Genomic DNA, 16,369 nt, shown 5'->3' with positions numbered 1-16,369 from the left:
TTATGATTGCTCTTTGATGGTGCTATAAATCTGTTTCTTCTAGAGTCGATTAACCAGCCTTTCTCTACTCTGTGTAGTACGTTGTTCTCAGTACATTGTATTATGTTTCGTAGATGCTGAAAAACGGCACAAATACCGAAATTGCAATAGTACAATGAAAACAGTGACAGCTGAAAGCAATAAGGCGCACTTTTTTTTTTTAAAAAATGTATTAGTTCTGTACCCATGCTACAAAAATGTAGCAGTTGATCAGCCCACTGATATTGTGTGATAATGTTACTCACTCCTTGGCGCTCACACTTGTTGGTCGTGCTTTTTTCTGTGAATGTGGCTGCTACACACTTTCCCACTGACAGCCACACTGGTCAAATAACTGCTAAACGAATGTGACGATGACAAACAACGTGCTTGTCTAAAGGCAGACCCAAAAAGTCATACTTTTTTACTGCTTACACGAAGCAATGAGAAGAAGAGTTTACGTATACGATACATTATATGAAGCAATGAGTGTAATTCCTTCACGATCTTTCCGTGTAGTAACTGCAGAAGGAAGGAAGAACGGGGTTTTACGTCCCGTCGACAACGAGATCATTTATATAGCTGCACTTTGAGCGAATTACTTTCTCCGTCTGCCTTCCATAATCTCTGCCAGATGAGGCAAGCAAATATCTCACACGTTCCCAAAAAAATAGTTGAATTAAAGTATTAAAATAAAATTATAAACAGCCGACCAGTTGCAGTGGTCGCCTGTGTATAATTTCATTACGTGAAACCGTTGCTGTTGTGCAGCTATGTTTAAAAAAATTAAAGTATTGTTAACAAGCAGGCCCAATATTACTTAAGAAAATCGGCCTCCCACTATTTGATTATGCGCTACTTGGCGTTATCGCTTCTACATAATATCGACAATTGAAATTAAGAGCGGACCCTACAACAGAACCATATACTTGCCTCGCTTCTAATGAAATTCGAGCAGAAGATTGGTATCTAACGTCCACGGTATTAACGTGTGATTAACTGTCTTTCATTTTTCCTTTAGCACTAGCCAACACAAATATAAAGATAAACCAAAAGTGTGATAATGTCTCGCTCACTTCTGTGGCCTACATGAAATAAATATACGAGCTATTTTTCACAACGTCGCCTTTCAATTATAATCATTTCATTCGTCCATTCGTGGTTCTTGTTCTCTCAGGAGAGCGTGTCTTGCTCAGTAGTATCAGTTTTGGTGTTATCAATAAGGAGAGAAGCTTCAAACCAATCGAAAACCTGATGTGGTTTACACTCCTAAGTAAACTCCCTAGAGCCAGGTGCTAATCGCTAAATAATCCTGAAATCAGCGATCAGTGTCTACCTCCAGAATTGCTATCAGTCTCAGTACCAAATGTCACGCGACAGGCTTTCCAGTGTCAGGTTATGCGGTCAGACCCCACGTCAGAGTACCTGCCATAAAGGTAGAACAGCTGTTTACGGCCTACACGGGTGTGAATACTGTTATTTGGGAACACTGTGTGGTCCGCCCTTGAACTAACAATAATCGTAGTCACTTTTTCATTTTGTTGGCAGTGTTTTTGTCCCTGGATCTAGCTGTATCATCTACAGGGTTATTACAAATGATTGAAGCGATTTCACCGCTCTACAATAACTTTATTATGTGTGATATTTTCACAATGATTTGCACACACATACAAAAACTCAAAAAGTTTTTTAGGCATTCACAAATGTTCGATATGTGCCCCTTTAGTGATTCAGCAGACATCAAGCCGATAATCAAGTTCCTCCCACATTCGGCGCAGCATGTCCCCATCAATGAGTTCGAAAGCATCGTTGATGCGAGCTCGCAGTTCTGGCACGTTTCTTGGTAGAGTAGGTTTAAACACTGAATCTTTCACATAACCCCACAGAAAGAAATCGTATGGGGTTAAGTCGGGAGAGCGTGGAGCCCATGACATGAATTGCTCTTCATGATCTCCACCACGACCGATCCATCGGTTTTCCAATCTCCTGTTTAAGAAATGCCGAACATCATGATGGAAGTGTGGTGGAGCACCATCCTGTTGAAAGATGAAGTCGGCGCTGTCGGTCTCCAGTTGTGGCATGAGCCAATTTTTCAGCATGTCCACACACACGTGTTCTGTAACGTTTTTTTCGCAGAAGAAAAAGGGGCCGTAAACTTCAAACCGTCAGATTGCACAAAACACGTTAACTTTTGGTGAATTTCAAATTTGCTGCGCGAATGCGTGAGGATTCTCTACCGCCCAGATTCGCACATTGTGTCTGTTCACTTCTCCATTAAGAAAAAATGTTGCTTCATCACTGAAAACAAGTTTCGCACTGAACGCATCCTCTTCTATGAGCTGTTGCAGCCGCGCCGAAAATTCAAAGCGTTTGACTTTGTCATCGGGTGTCAGGGCTTGTAGCAATTGTAAACGGTAAGGCTTCTGCTTTAGCCTTTTCCGTAAGATTTTCCAAACCGTCGGCTGTGGTACGTTTAGCTCCCTGCTTGCTTTATTCGTCGACTTCCGCGGGCTACGCGTGAAACTTGCCCGCACGCGTTCAACCGTTTCTTCGCTCACTGCAGGCCGACCCGTTGATTTCCCCTTACAGAGGCATCCAGAAGCATTAAACTGCGCATACCATCGGCGAATGGAGTTAGCAGTTGGTGGATCTTTGTTGAACTTGGTCCTGAAGTGTCGTTGCACTGTTATGACTGACTGATGTGAGTGCATTTCAAGCACGACATACGCTTTCTCGGCTCCTGTCGCCATTTTGTCTCACTGCGCTTTCGAGCGCTCTGGCGGCAGAAACCTGAAGTGCGGCTTCAGCCGAACAAAACTTTATGAGTTTTTCTACGTATCTGTAGTGTGTCGTGACCATATGTCAATGAATGGAGCTACAGTGAATTTATGAAATCGCTTCAATCATTTGTAATAGCCCTGTATATAGCAGTGCCTCTGTCACTCCTTCTGAAACTGAACCTGTCTGCTCTTATAAGGTCATTGAACCGTAAATTTACTACTTCAAAGTCTCTTTCTTAAAGAATTTACTTTATTTACTAGCGATTCATCACGAACATTAACACAGTTAATGACACTAGGTGAGCGTGGAAGTAGTTGCCAGGAAGTAACTGATGGAAAATGAAATTACTTTTAACAAATGTGAATTTTATTCGTAAAAGCTTTTTCAAAAACAGATTTAAAATTATAAGCAGAAAAGCACCCTCAAAATATCAAGTTACAATTTTATTTAGAGGCAGACAGAACAATATTAAGAGTAGGAGCCTTCGGGCTAAGAATCTTGCCTGCTCCCTTTCAACACGGCCGTAGTCATGACGGCTCACAACAACCTCTGAAAGAGTATACTGGTGCAAATCTACAACACACCAGATTACTTTAAACAAAAAAATTTTAACAACTCACACAAACACGTAAACTATGCATCCTGTAAGAGGGATGGACATGGTACAACACTCAAATTATTTGCCATCGAAAGTGCAATTCTATTTTTTAACGGACTCTTACGGTGGAAAGGTGGCAACCTTATAACCTAAAATGACTATTTAAATAAAACCCATAAAATGCAAACTTACATAAAATGTACAACATGCTCTACATTACACATTTACCACCTCTTAAGATGAGAGGCAAGATAAAAACATATTTCAAGAATTCGGTCTTTAAGCAATAAATTCCGTAACACCGAATCCGACACATGACAGAGGCAGCTATTAACGTACGGCAGACCGACAGACAGACAGACAGACAGACACTAACTGCCTAACAAATGCGGACGAGAGACAGACGAGCAAGCTGGGGACGAGAGACTGAGCAAGAACACAAGTAGAATTTAACAAGTAACTGAAACAACATATCACTAATCACTTAACTTCTAATAATTGCGATTTCTGGCGAAGACCTGGCGCAGCACCCCCAAAACGCTCTCTTGAACCGTCCGCTGCCAGCCGCTTCAACGGACGCAGGAAAGCGCTCCGATCTCCCGTCTCACGGCGTCGCAGCTCGCCCCGGCCAGACGATGTCGTGGGTTGACTCCTGTTGCTCCCGTGTCGACCGCGGAGCAACTACCCCTCGCTATACGGCGCGGCCCACTGGCTGCCACGTGGCGACCTCGCATGCCCCGACGCTCACGACGGACAAGGCATCTTGTGTCTCAGTGCACGGCCGACCAACCGATCGATCCAACCGACCTTAAGGTCAATCCGAACGACAGACATCCTGGCACTCCAGACGGCAGACCGACATTGACTAAGCGGTACACTCGGTCGGACCCACCCCTGCAGAGGAAACATGCTACCCGACATCCCTGCCCCGGGAAGAGACCGACCTACCGATCAATCCAACCGCCAATGTCCATTGCCTGAACAAACTCGAGCAGACTGGCGGGCTAACACTACTAGCACTCAGGACGACAGACAGACACTGACGCCCCACACTGACCCGGCTGACCAACTGACCGACTCGCCGAGACTGACAGACTCAGACTGACAGACTGCTCCCGACTGACTGACCAACCGCCTCCGACTGACTGACCCCTTTGCCGAGCTGATAGCGCCCCTTAAATGCACGTGAACAGGCAACCTTTCCGCTTTCCCCCCAGAGGGAGACACCAAAGCTGCGTTTGCCACAGCGGCGCCACCGCCAGAAACGGAGGGCGACTGCTTCACACAACGCGCTGCGGCGGGCTCTTCAAAACAGTAAATTTTACCACGGCTCAGACATGAACCTGGGTTCTGCCCTCAATTATATGCCCTTACACTGAATATGACGCATTAATAGTGCAGTCTGAATGTATGATGGGGATTCAGAGGTGGCTGATCTTTCACAAAGCGCAACGATAAAAGGGAAGTTACTTGGAGGTAACAAGCTGAAATGTATATTGGGTCATTTAAAGAAACCATCTCTCCCCAGGGGGCTCACCACTCTAATGAGTTCCCGCTTGGCGGCCATGGTTCCCCAGCCTTTGCAGCACATCTTCCTTTTCCATGCTACATGTCTATCTTCCTGCTATTCTCTTTCGCCTCGTTTATGGAACAGATTTGAGATATTTTTGGGAATTTGTTCTGAAGTTTTAATATCCTGACATTAGAAAAGTCCCTCATCTGTTTCCTTTGTTCGTTCTCCATCTCCTAAATTTCCCGCACTTCGGCGTTTGAGGTTCCTCTTTGTTTCTTATTCCTCTCTGTGTGCTCCTAAAGGCCAGCCCACGCGTTTGGTACGTAACAGGTGAATGGGTAACGCGCAGTTCCCAGTCCCAGTTCACATGTACCCCCTGGAACAGGCCAGGCCCAGGGAGGGGTGATTGACTGAGCTGTGACCTTCCCAAACTGTCAATTCGTCCCGCTGTTAAGAGTTCAGCAGCTCTGACCTAAGATGTGGACAGTCACCTAAGGAGAGTCAGCCCCCCTCTGACGGGGACTCCAGTTGGAAGGTACGCGACATCGGATACAGGCAATCACTGGATTTTTTTGCAATGAGTCAGTCACTACCTCAGTCTACATCTACTAAACGTAAACGGAATGAGACTAAAGATTAAAAAACTCTCCCTACTGCACCTCGACTCCCCGTGTTATCACATACTGAAGGTCAGTCCTTTGCTACGGTTCATCCGTTTATTATTCAGAAACGTGTTAATGCAGTTGCAGGCTCTGTGAAATCCTGCTCTGGTTTACGTAATGGGACTTCTGGAGGCAAATTGCAGTTTTCAAGCCCAACAACTGCTAAAGCTTCACTCCTTCACAGTTCTCCTGTTCGTGCCAAGGCCCACAGAATGGTAAATTCTATTTGTGACGTTATTTACACTCGGCCTCTTGATGGTCTTATAGAGGGAGAAATCGAAACGTACCTCTCCGACCAGGGCGTCACTGTAGTTCATTGGATAATGAAAAAGTTTGATACAACCTTAGTGCTACATCCATTGTTTTTCTCATGTTTGACCATGTAGTGCTTCCATCTAATTCAAAGCAGGCCATGAAGTCATCACGCTCCACCATACATTCCAAACGCGGTGCGTTGCTACCAATGTTAACATTACAATAAAACCCGCATGTTCTGTCAAAACATGGCCAAAAGTATTACTTGTGGTAGGGATTCTCCCCATTGTATCAATTGAAATGGCGAACATGCCACCTTGTCCCGCGAATGCCCCGCTTATCTCGATGAGCTGGCCGTCCAGGCGATCTGAGTGAAGGAATAAATACCTTACCAGGTCGCTTGCAACTTGTTGGATAGTCGAAAGCCTTGCATTTTACCATCTGGCACTTACACTACTGTTCTTGCTACACCTCACTCCGCAAAGGACATGGCTACACAGACTTGCGACTTGCAGTTCAGTACTACAGTTGTAAAATCGCCCAGTATCACGGTACCATCCTCACCTCCTTCTCTTCCAGCTGCGCAACAAGCTACCAAATCTTCGAGCGCCCCCCCCCCCTCTCCGTGCCCCCTGCAACAAAATCACCTGCTACACAACCGGCAGGTTGGAAAGGACGAAAGTAATATTCTCTCAAAGACATTTATATCCCTCTAGACAACAAATATCTGAGTCTTCATCTGTCAACCCTGAAGGTTTTAAGAAATCAGAGGTAAACGGTCTCTTCCTTCATCGACTTGGAAAGCCTCTTCAACGGTGTCACCGCGTGATACCCTCACTCGAACAACTAATATTTTGCCGATGCACATCACCTATCATGTTTCTGCCCTGGAATCCTCAGGCCGACTCATTGAGAATGCCGACGCCTCTGTAGATCTCATGGGACTGCATCTTCAATCATCTGCGCCCTGTAGCAGTGAGTCTTCGAAGGCTGGTTCTCGGCAGCCGCCGAGATGACTAATCTTCATTTGTTCTCTCCTCTCCATTCCCATTTATGATTCATCTCCAGTGAAAATTTTGTGGCCTTATATCCAACGAGGAGGAATTGCGACTGCTCTAGGAATCGCAGCATTCACTTGTGTTCCACCTTCAGCTAATGAAATTGCGTGCTCCTGACTACTTTGACTTCTAGCACTTCATTCCGGTTTGCTTTTACTTTCACCACGAGGACGGCATTCTGCATCATGAGGGAGTCCTCCTGGTAATTGGGGATAACTTTCATAGCCAAACCATCTCAATGAACACTCAGGTGCGAGCTGTTACAGTCCGTATATCCTTCCTCGCTTCACCTTTTCTCTTTGCAACACCTACATCCCACTATCATCCAGTGTCACCAGGGCATACTTCCTACAGCTTATTGGTCAACTCCCTCACCCCTTTTTGCTGCCCAGTGATTTAGTGCACACTATGCTCTTTGGTACTCTTCCAGAATCTGACAGGTGCCCCTTTTGCTGACCTTTTCAATCAACTCAGCCTCGTCTGTCTTAACAATAGATCATCCACATTCCTTTCAGACACCATGTATGATTATTCCGATTTGGACTTTTCGTTCTGTACTGCCCAGCTTGCCTAACGTATTCGATCGACCACTTCCTGTGTGCTATCCGTTGTCGACTCCTACCCCACCTACGTGCAAACCCAAGTGGCAGCTTTCTAAGGCCGACTGGAAGCTTTACTCCTCCCTGGCGACGTTTGACGTACAACATTTCCCCAGTTGTGATAACCATTTAGAGTATCTTACGAACATTATCCTTGCCTCCGCAGATCGTTCCATTCCTCGCACTTCATCTTTGCCGCGCCGTGTCCCGGACCCTTGGTGGACTGAGGCGTGCTGCGACGTAGTTCGCGCGTGGAGACGTACTCTAAGCGTTTTTAACCCCCATCGATGGCGAACAGCATTCTTTGTAAACAGTTGTATGCGCAGTGTCGTCGCATTCTTAGCGATGCCAAAAAAGCTAGCTGGATTTTATTCCTTCTTTTAACAGATCCACTCTCTTTTCCGTCGTGTGAGGCAACCTCTTCCCGCTCCGTCAGACCAAGGTCCATTCCCCAGTTTCCAGCCTGACCGTACCAGACTGTCATTGTAGGCTCTATTGGTATCCCCACCACCTTAGGCCGCAATTCTGGGGACATTTCGATCTCCACCCACTAACGCCCCGCCTTTCTTCCTCGGAAACGAGTGGAGGCGGCTCGGATGATGCCCTTCTTCTCTCAGAATCGTGAATGCTACAACGCCACCTAAACAGTGAGGGAGTTACACCACGCTCACACTTTATCCAGATTTTCCGACCCAGGACGGACGATATGCACATTCAGATATTACAGTATCTTTCTCTTGCTGGCAAACACTTTCTCCTTCATACGTACAATCGCATCTGGGCACATGGCACGTTTCCCAAACTCTGGCGTGAAGCCACTGTCATATACATACCTAAGCCCGGTAAGGTCAAACACCTTCCTTCTAGCTATCGCCCCATTTTTCTCACCAGTTGTGTTTTCAAATTGATGGAACATGCGATTCATGCCCGGCTGGTATAGTGGCTCGAGTTTCACAATCTACTAACCACTGCACATTATGGATTTCGAGCGCGCCGCTCTGCAATTGACCATCTCGGCACTTTGTCAATTTATGTTATGAACGGTTTTCTGCGGAAATACCATACTGTGGCCGATTTTTGGTTTGGAGAAGGCCTACGACACCTACTGGAAGACTGATATCCTCTGTACTCTACACACATGTGGCTTCCGAGGCTCCTGCCCCGTTTCCTTCAGGAATTATTAAAAGACTGGGTTTTCAAGGTACGTGTGGATTCGGCCTTGTCGGACACCTTTATCCATAAGAATAGGATGCCTCAAGGCTCCGTCCTGAACGTCGTTCTTTTCGCTATAGCGATTAACCCAATAATGGCCCGTCTCCCGCCAGGGACCTCCAGCTCCCTTTTCGCCCGTGACTTGCGATCTATTGCAGTTCTCTACGATTTGTCTCATTGAACGGAATCTTCAGTGATGTCTCGATTGTCTTTACTCATGGAGCATCGACAATGGCTTTCGCTTTTCCACTGATAAAACCGTTTGTATGAATTGGTTCAAAATCGCTCTGAGCACTATGGAATATCTCAGGTCATCAGTCCCCTAGAACTTAGAACTACTTAAACCTAACTAACCTAAGGACATCACACACATCCATGCCCGAGGCAGGATTCGAACCTGCGACCGTAACGGTCGCGCGGTTCCAGACTGAAGCGCCTAGAACCGCTCGGCCACCAGACGCCGGCTTGTATGAATTTCTGGCAATGAGTTTCTTCCACAGTCTTTACATCTTGGGCCTGTTTTCGTTCACTGAAACCACGAAATTCCTGGTGCTCATGCTTGATACAAAATTTTCTTGGTCCTACCACGTGTATTACCTAGCTGCACGCTGTACCCGATCCCTCAGTGTCCAAGGGTACTTTCTGGGGAGCGGATCGGACCACCCTCACCCGTTTGTACAGGTCCCTTGTTCTTTCTAAACTAGACTATTCGATTTCCATTTATTCATCCTCATGTCCGTCCATCTTACGCCGTGTTAATACAATCCATTATAGTGGCATCCTTTTGGTGACTGTCGCCTTTTACGCTAGTCCGGTTGAGTGTGTCTATGCAGAAACTTCTGAACTACCGCTGTCATACCGTTCTCCTCAGCAGATACGCATGCCGTTCGTCTACCATGCCTGGCCACCTTTCTCGATGACTCCTTGACCGCTAGTACGGGACGTGTCCTTCTTCTATTACTTCCCGGAGGTCGCTCTGGCGGCTTAACTTCACACTACCTGTCACGTTCCCGATGGGTGTGAACCTTTCAGCACTTTGACTTCGTGTGGCCGCCCATGTTCATCTTGGACTTCATTCGCTTCCTAAGAAAACTATTCTGGATTCGATCTATCACAGTAAGTTTCTCGACCTTCTCAATCAGAGATAGCACCTTCGTGTACACAAATGGCTCTAAGACGGAATGTGGTGTCGGGTGCAGCTTAGCCATTGGCACCGACCATTTTCGGTTTAGGTTTCCAGAACACTGCTCAATATTCACAGCAGAGCTCTTCGCTCTGCATCAGGCTACTAAGTACATCCGACGTCAAATGCTTTTTAATTGTGTAATATGCACTGATTTTTCTGTGCTCTTCAGAGCCTTTGTGTGCTGCAGAGAGTCCATCCCTTTGTGCAACGGTCCAAGAAAACTTGCTCGCTGTTGAGGGAGCCGCTGTGATGTTTACGGGGGTTTCTGGCCACGTCAGTCTGACGGAAAATGAGGCTGCTGACGCTGCTGACAAGGCTACAGTCCTCTTACCTCGGCACACTAGCTCTTCCATCCCTTCGGATAACATTCGTGTTGCCGTCTGTTGGCAGGAGATGTCACTTTGGTGTCACAATTGGTCTTCTCTTCACGGGAACAAGCTCTGCGGAATTAAAAGCTGTTTGGCCGACCTCCTCTTGGCCTACTCCCTGTGAAGAGATCATTTTAGCTAGGCTGCGTGAGCCGTGGCTAGCTCATGTTATTCGTTGGATTAAACCTTGGTTGCTATTCCGTGTTTAGTCTCCCGCGGTTATCGCGATTATGCTATTATCCGCGAGTGGTAGCAGCGGTGTGTATCGATATTCGCAACTTGTACTATCTGTGGCCTGGCGCTTATAGTTTCCGGCTGTGCTGTGTGCGGAGTTGGTCGGTTGGCGTGGAGCAGCGAGGAAATCTCCGCGGCACCTAGTTTGGCCGAGACCACAGGCGGCGTCCACGCTCGGTCGCAGTCGGTGGTGCTGTTCCCATTGCTACGAGGTACGTGGCTCACCGATCCTGGACACGAAAATTGAGTTTTGACTTAATCTGCTAGCAAGTTACGACTGTTCACATTGTGCGCTTGGATTTCGTTGTCGGCTGTTGGGACATTCCTGGGAGCAGCAACGTGTGTTTTCAGGTTGGCAAATTTTAGCCGCCCTCCGGTGGAGTTTAACTGTACTTGGTTATTTTGAATTGTACTGCACCAGCGGAATCTTCTGCCTTGTGGCCGTTGAAGTTCCGGTTACCTCCCCTGGCCGTTGACATAAATTAGGCAGTGTATTTTCCTCATCGTGCTGTCGCTGTCCAGCACGGTGCGTAGTTTGACAGCTCAAAGTATAATTGGTTGTGGGCGCCAATACCTTCTATCTTGTTCCGTTGAATTCCCTCTTGTGTTCTGGTCGGGTGAAGAGGATGTTAGCTTGTTGGTGGGTCCATCGACTGTCTGTCGGTTGGGTTGTCGTCGGATCGAGAATGGTTGGGCTGACTACCTGTCTCACCTCAGCGTTAGTGTTTGAATTCCGGGCAGACCCTCGGAAATTTCTGAGCGCCGTTGGGTGTACTGCCATTTCTTATTTGTTCTTGTTGTTTGTATTTGTGTGGCTCCTAGCCGATTTTTAAATTAAGGTTGTTTAGCCCTTAAGGCGTAAGATTGGGCCTTCAGCCTAATGAAAAGAACTATTTTAAGGTAAGGCCTTGGCCTTTTAAAATTTAATTTGGTCTGAGTCTTAAGTGATGGGCCTTCAGCCGATTTTTTAAATTAAAGTTGCTTCGCTCTTAAGGTGTGAGATTATTTGGGCCTTAAGCCTAATTGAAAGAACTGATTTAAGATAAGGCCTTCTACCCTTTAAATTTCTGATTTTGGTTTGAGTCTTAAGTTATTGGCTTCCAGCCGATATTAAATTAAAGTGGTCTTACCCTTAAGGCATTAGATTGTAGGGTGCATTCGGCCCGTAAATTAATTCTATGTTTTTTTTTTTTAAATTTCTTGGTTCTTGTAATGTCTGGTCAAGTAAATAAAGTTGTATGTTCGAGTGTAACAGGCTGCCGCTTATTTTGGCCCCTTTCCACAAATTAATCTACCTGTCCTGTTCTGTGGGTATAGCAGGGCGTTTCACTGCGTTTTGGGCACTGTCTTTGCAGCCATAGCCATTTATTAAGTGGTGGTCGTCCACCATTTTGTGTTCTTTGTCATCAAACTTTGACAGCCTGCCATTTCCGCACCGAATTCCCTTTTTTAACGTCTTACGTTCTAATGTGTGTTTGCCTTCTGAGTTATTGGCCGTTTTAGCGAACGACGCGCGGACTGACGATCGCGTTTTACTTTTTATCTGTCGTAGCAATAAGGCGAAGGACATTTAAGGTTGGGTTCGGGACCTCCACTGTCGTTAGCAGAAGTCTTTGTTCCTAGCTCTTTCCTTGCATCGATTGGGCTTAACGGGTATAGCCGCTTTTAACTTCTTTATCGTATTAGTCTTGTAAGGTTATGACATGGACGCTCGCTACCTAAAAGAAAATCGTACTATACTACTTCAAGCATAACACGTTGATCCATGTAGATTGAACTTGAGCCGGACAAATATCTGTCATTTGTAGTCTATACTGTTTAAGAACATGTAGATTTGTAGGCTGGTGTGCTGGAAGAAATAATTTCCGATGTCGCCGTCTCTGCTGGCACGTGTCTCTAGGTACTGTATTACGTAGTCTTACCCAAGGTGGTGTAAAATTCACACCCCGGCCGGAGTGGCCGAGCGGTTCTAGGCGCTTCAGTCTGTAACCGCGCGACCTCTCTGGTCGCAGGTTCGAATCCTGCGTCGGGCATGGATGTGCGTGATGTCCTTAGGTTAGTTAGGCTTAAGTAGTTCTAAGTTCTAGGGGACTGATGACCTCAGATGTTAAGTCCCATAGTGCTCAGAGCCATTTAAGGCATTTGCAAAATTCACATTGAAGAGAATTGTGTGCGCTACGTATTTAGACTGCATTAGCCCTAGAATAATTACAAAGAAAGTTCGAATGGCTCTCAGCGCTATGGGACTTAACTTCTGAGGTCATCAGTCCCCTAGAACTTAGAACTACTTAAAGCTAACTAACCTAAAGACATCACACACATCCATGCCCGAGGCAGGATTCGAACCTGCGACCTTAGTGGTCTCGCCGTTCCAGACTGTAGCGCCTAGAACCACTCGGCCACCCAGGCCGTCACAAAGAAAGTGAACGGGGCATATTTTTGTGTAATCAGCCTTAAATATCCAAACGAAGGAAGTTTGGATACATGGTTGAATTCGTGAACAAAGGAAGGTGCGCTAGTTCATACATTCGCGAAGATGAAACACACAAAAGTTATCTTCCCCAGATGAGTATGACGTATCAGGTCAAACTGTTTAACGTTCCTACTGGACAACAGAGCAGAAAGTAAATTCAAAGTAGGTAAGCCGTGCACGGCTCGTGTTCAAGCCATTTATTGTTTACAAACTTGTTAAGGCTTTTGTGGCCACTTGTTGACAAACTGCCTATTGGCTTCTGTCTCAGGTTCTTCGGCCGACGTTCATCTAATGATTTCTCTGACGTTTCGCCAGCACGAGTGGCTGGCATTGTCAAAGTTTCACCCTCCATTGCCGGTGGTGAATGCCAGCCACTCGTGCTGGAGAAACGTCAGAAAAATCATTAGATGAACGTCGGCCGAAGAACCTGAGACAGAAGCCAATATGCAGTTTGTCATTTATTGTTTGTCATCTTCAATTAAGGTACTGCCGCCTCGTTTTCTTATTCCATTTACTGGCGTCATTAACTTTCTGCCTTACTTTCCCGTGAGCGGAAGCAGCAGCGCGTATTGATAAGCGCACTGTCGTATCGTCTCTGGAGCGACCGATAGTATTTCCAGGTCGTCGTGTGTCAGCCAGTCATTTCGAGACGGACCAGCATAGCAGTCGGGACGCAGCAGCAGTGAAGTCGGGGGCGGTGCGACGGTGGGGCGCCGACAGCCAGTGCTCGCCCACCGCTGGGGACACACATGAACGGTCCGACAAAGGGAGATTGGAGCGGGACGATCGTTGGTTGGTCGTTTGGTTGGTCGGCTCATCGGCCGACACATATTTGGTCCTTTCACCATTTCCTGACCTGGGCCGTTGGTCGGATGGGGCGTGGAGCAGCGAGGAGATCTCTGCGGCGCGTAGTTTGGCCGGGACCGCTAGCAGCCTCAATGCAGTGTCGGAGTGTGTGGTGCTGTTCCCATTGCTACGAGGTATGTGGCTCACCGACCCTGGTCATGAAAGTTGAGTTTTGACTTAATCTACCTGCATGTCACGGCTATTCACATTGTGTCGTCTGGAGTTCGTTGTCGGCTGTTGGGATACTCCTGCGAGTAACAGCGTGTGTTTTCAATTTGGCAAATTTTAGCCATCCTCCGGTGGAGGTTAACTGTACCTGGTTATTGGAACTGAAGTGCACCAGCGGAATCTTCTGCCTTGTGGCCGTTAACGTTCCGATTAACTGCCCTGGCCGTTGACATAAATTCAGACAGTGTATTTTCCTCATCGTGTTGTCGCTGTCCAGCATGGTGTGTAGTTTTACAGCTGAATCTATAATTGCTTGTGGGTGCCAATACCTTCTACGTTGTTCCATTGAACTCCCTCTTGTGTGATGGTCGGGTGAAGAGGATGTTATCTTGTCGGTGGGTCCGTCGACTGTCTGTCGGTTGGGTTGTCGTCGGATCGACAGTGGTTGGGCTGACTGTCTGTGCCGGCCGCGATGGTCTCGCGGTTGAGGCGCTCAGTCCGGAACCGCGCGACTGCTACGGTCGCAGGTTCGAATCCTGCCTCGGGCATGGATGTGTGTGATGTCGTTAGGTTAGTTAGGTTTAAGTAGTTCTAAGTTCTAGGGGGCTGATGACCACAGATGTTAAGTCCCATAGTGCTCAGAGCCATTTGACTGTCTCACCTAAACGAGCGTTAGTGTTTGAATTCCAGGCCGACCCTCGGAACTTCTGAGCGCCGTTGGGTGTACTGTCTTTTCTTATTTGTTCTTGTTGTTTGTACTTGTATGGTTTCCAGCCGATTTTAAGATTAAGGTTGTCCTGCCCTTAAGGCGTCAGATGGACAGGGTCTTCAGCCTAATTTAAAAACTGTTTTATGTAAAGCCTTTGGCATTTTGAAAATTAATGTTATTGAGTCTTAAGTGTTGGGCCTTCAGCCTGTCTTGAATTTAAGTTGTTTGCTCTTAAAGTGTCAGATTCTCTGGGCCTTCAGCGTAATTAAGGGATTGTTTTAAGATAAGGATTTGCCTTTTAAATTTCTGACTTTGGTTGAGCTTTAAGTTATTGGATTTCAGCCGTTTTTAAATTAAAGTGGTCTTGCCGTTAAGGCATGAGATTGTACGGCTCCGTCAGCCGCTAATTAAGTTCCAAAATAAAAGCTGTTTTTTTTTATTTTTTTCTTGGCTCTTGTAATGTTTGACCAAATAAAAGGTTGTATGTTCGAGTGTAACTGACAGCCGCTTATTTTGGCCCCTTTCCACAACTTAAACTACCTGTCCTGTCCTGCGGGTTTAGCAGCGCGTTTCAGTAAGGTGAGAAGCTTTTGAAATACGAACTTTCGAGTGAGGAACTGTACGGTTGATAAATCAGAAATGTATACCAGTCACCACGTGTTCTCATGAGATCAGTGGAAAATAGAAATAAATAACGCTCCCCTGGCACAATCGAATGCTAAACGTAACTCGAAAAGAATCACATTTCTGCATAATCTTGAAGCACGCATAAATTTCAACACTGTAAATGCCAACCGAATACCCATAAATTCCTCCGAGCTCGTTGTACCACAGAAAGTTGTCAGTTAAAGGCGCCCATCTCTAAACCACAAGCAAATGTCCTAATCACAACTATTCTTTGAACTGCAAGGGACAAGAGGGCCGCGTGCATAGCTGGACGAGGTGTACGAACATAAATACAGGTGCTCTGGTCACCGAAACCCGTCAAAGCTTTCCCAGCTGCTTAGGAGTTACTGCAGATTCTTCCTGTGAAGATGCGACGCCGGCCGTGGTGGCCGTGCGGTTCTAGGCGCGTCAGTCCGGAACCGCGTGACTGCTACGGTCGCAGGTTCGAATCCTGCCTCGGGCATGGGTGTATGTGATGTGCTTAGGTTAGTTAGGTTTAAGTAGTTCTAAGTTCTAGGGGACTGATGACCTCAGATGTTAAGTCCCATAGTGCTCAGAGCCATTTTTGAAGACGCGACGCTCCAGCACGCGGTCGGCTAGTATCGGATTGTCTTTCAGTTGTTAAGTGAGTTCGCACGGCGCACGAGTTGGTGTACTAATGATGCTTAGGTTACTACTAGAAGTACCTGTCATCAGGTTGGCTGCAGTAATAGCCTAAGCATCTGTATTTCATCAAGTATGATGTGGACACATGTCCAGAAGTGTAACGTAGCAGTTATGCCAAAATGAAGCGGGTAGGTGACAAATGAACCTAAGAGTACAAGACTCAAACAACGACATATGTGCAAAATGGTATGCAGTAATAGTCCTATACAGGGTGTTTCCGTAAGAGCATGCAAAAATGTAACAGGACGTAGAGAATGCTCCATTGAACAATTTGAGGTAGGGAACCAGGGGCCGGAGAAACCAGCTTAAGTAAAGCCTTCTTGTCCCTTGCAGTTCAAAGAATAGTTGTGATTAGGA

At 46.5% G+C, this 16,369-nt stretch overlaps 1 non-coding gene across 1 annotated transcript; it reads right to left on the bottom strand.

Moving 5' to 3' along the window:
• Positions 1 to 12,809: 12,809 nt before the first annotated feature.
• On the bottom strand, positions 12,810 to 12,893 carry Trnas-gga. The gene is given in 2 exon segments: positions 12,810 to 12,844; positions 12,854 to 12,893. It is a non-coding gene; the product is annotated as a tRNA-Ser (tRNA).
• Positions 12,894 to 16,369: the final 3,476 nt, after the last annotated feature.

This window comes from Schistocerca piceifrons, chromosome 7 (genome assembly GCF_021461385.2).
Source record: "Schistocerca piceifrons isolate TAMUIC-IGC-003096 chromosome 7, iqSchPice1.1, whole genome shotgun sequence".
Taxonomy (NCBI): Eukaryota; Metazoa; Arthropoda; class Insecta; order Orthoptera; family Acrididae; genus Schistocerca; species Schistocerca piceifrons.
Note: the sequence above shows the minus strand (reverse complement) of the source record. Positions and strands in the feature narration are given on the sequence as shown.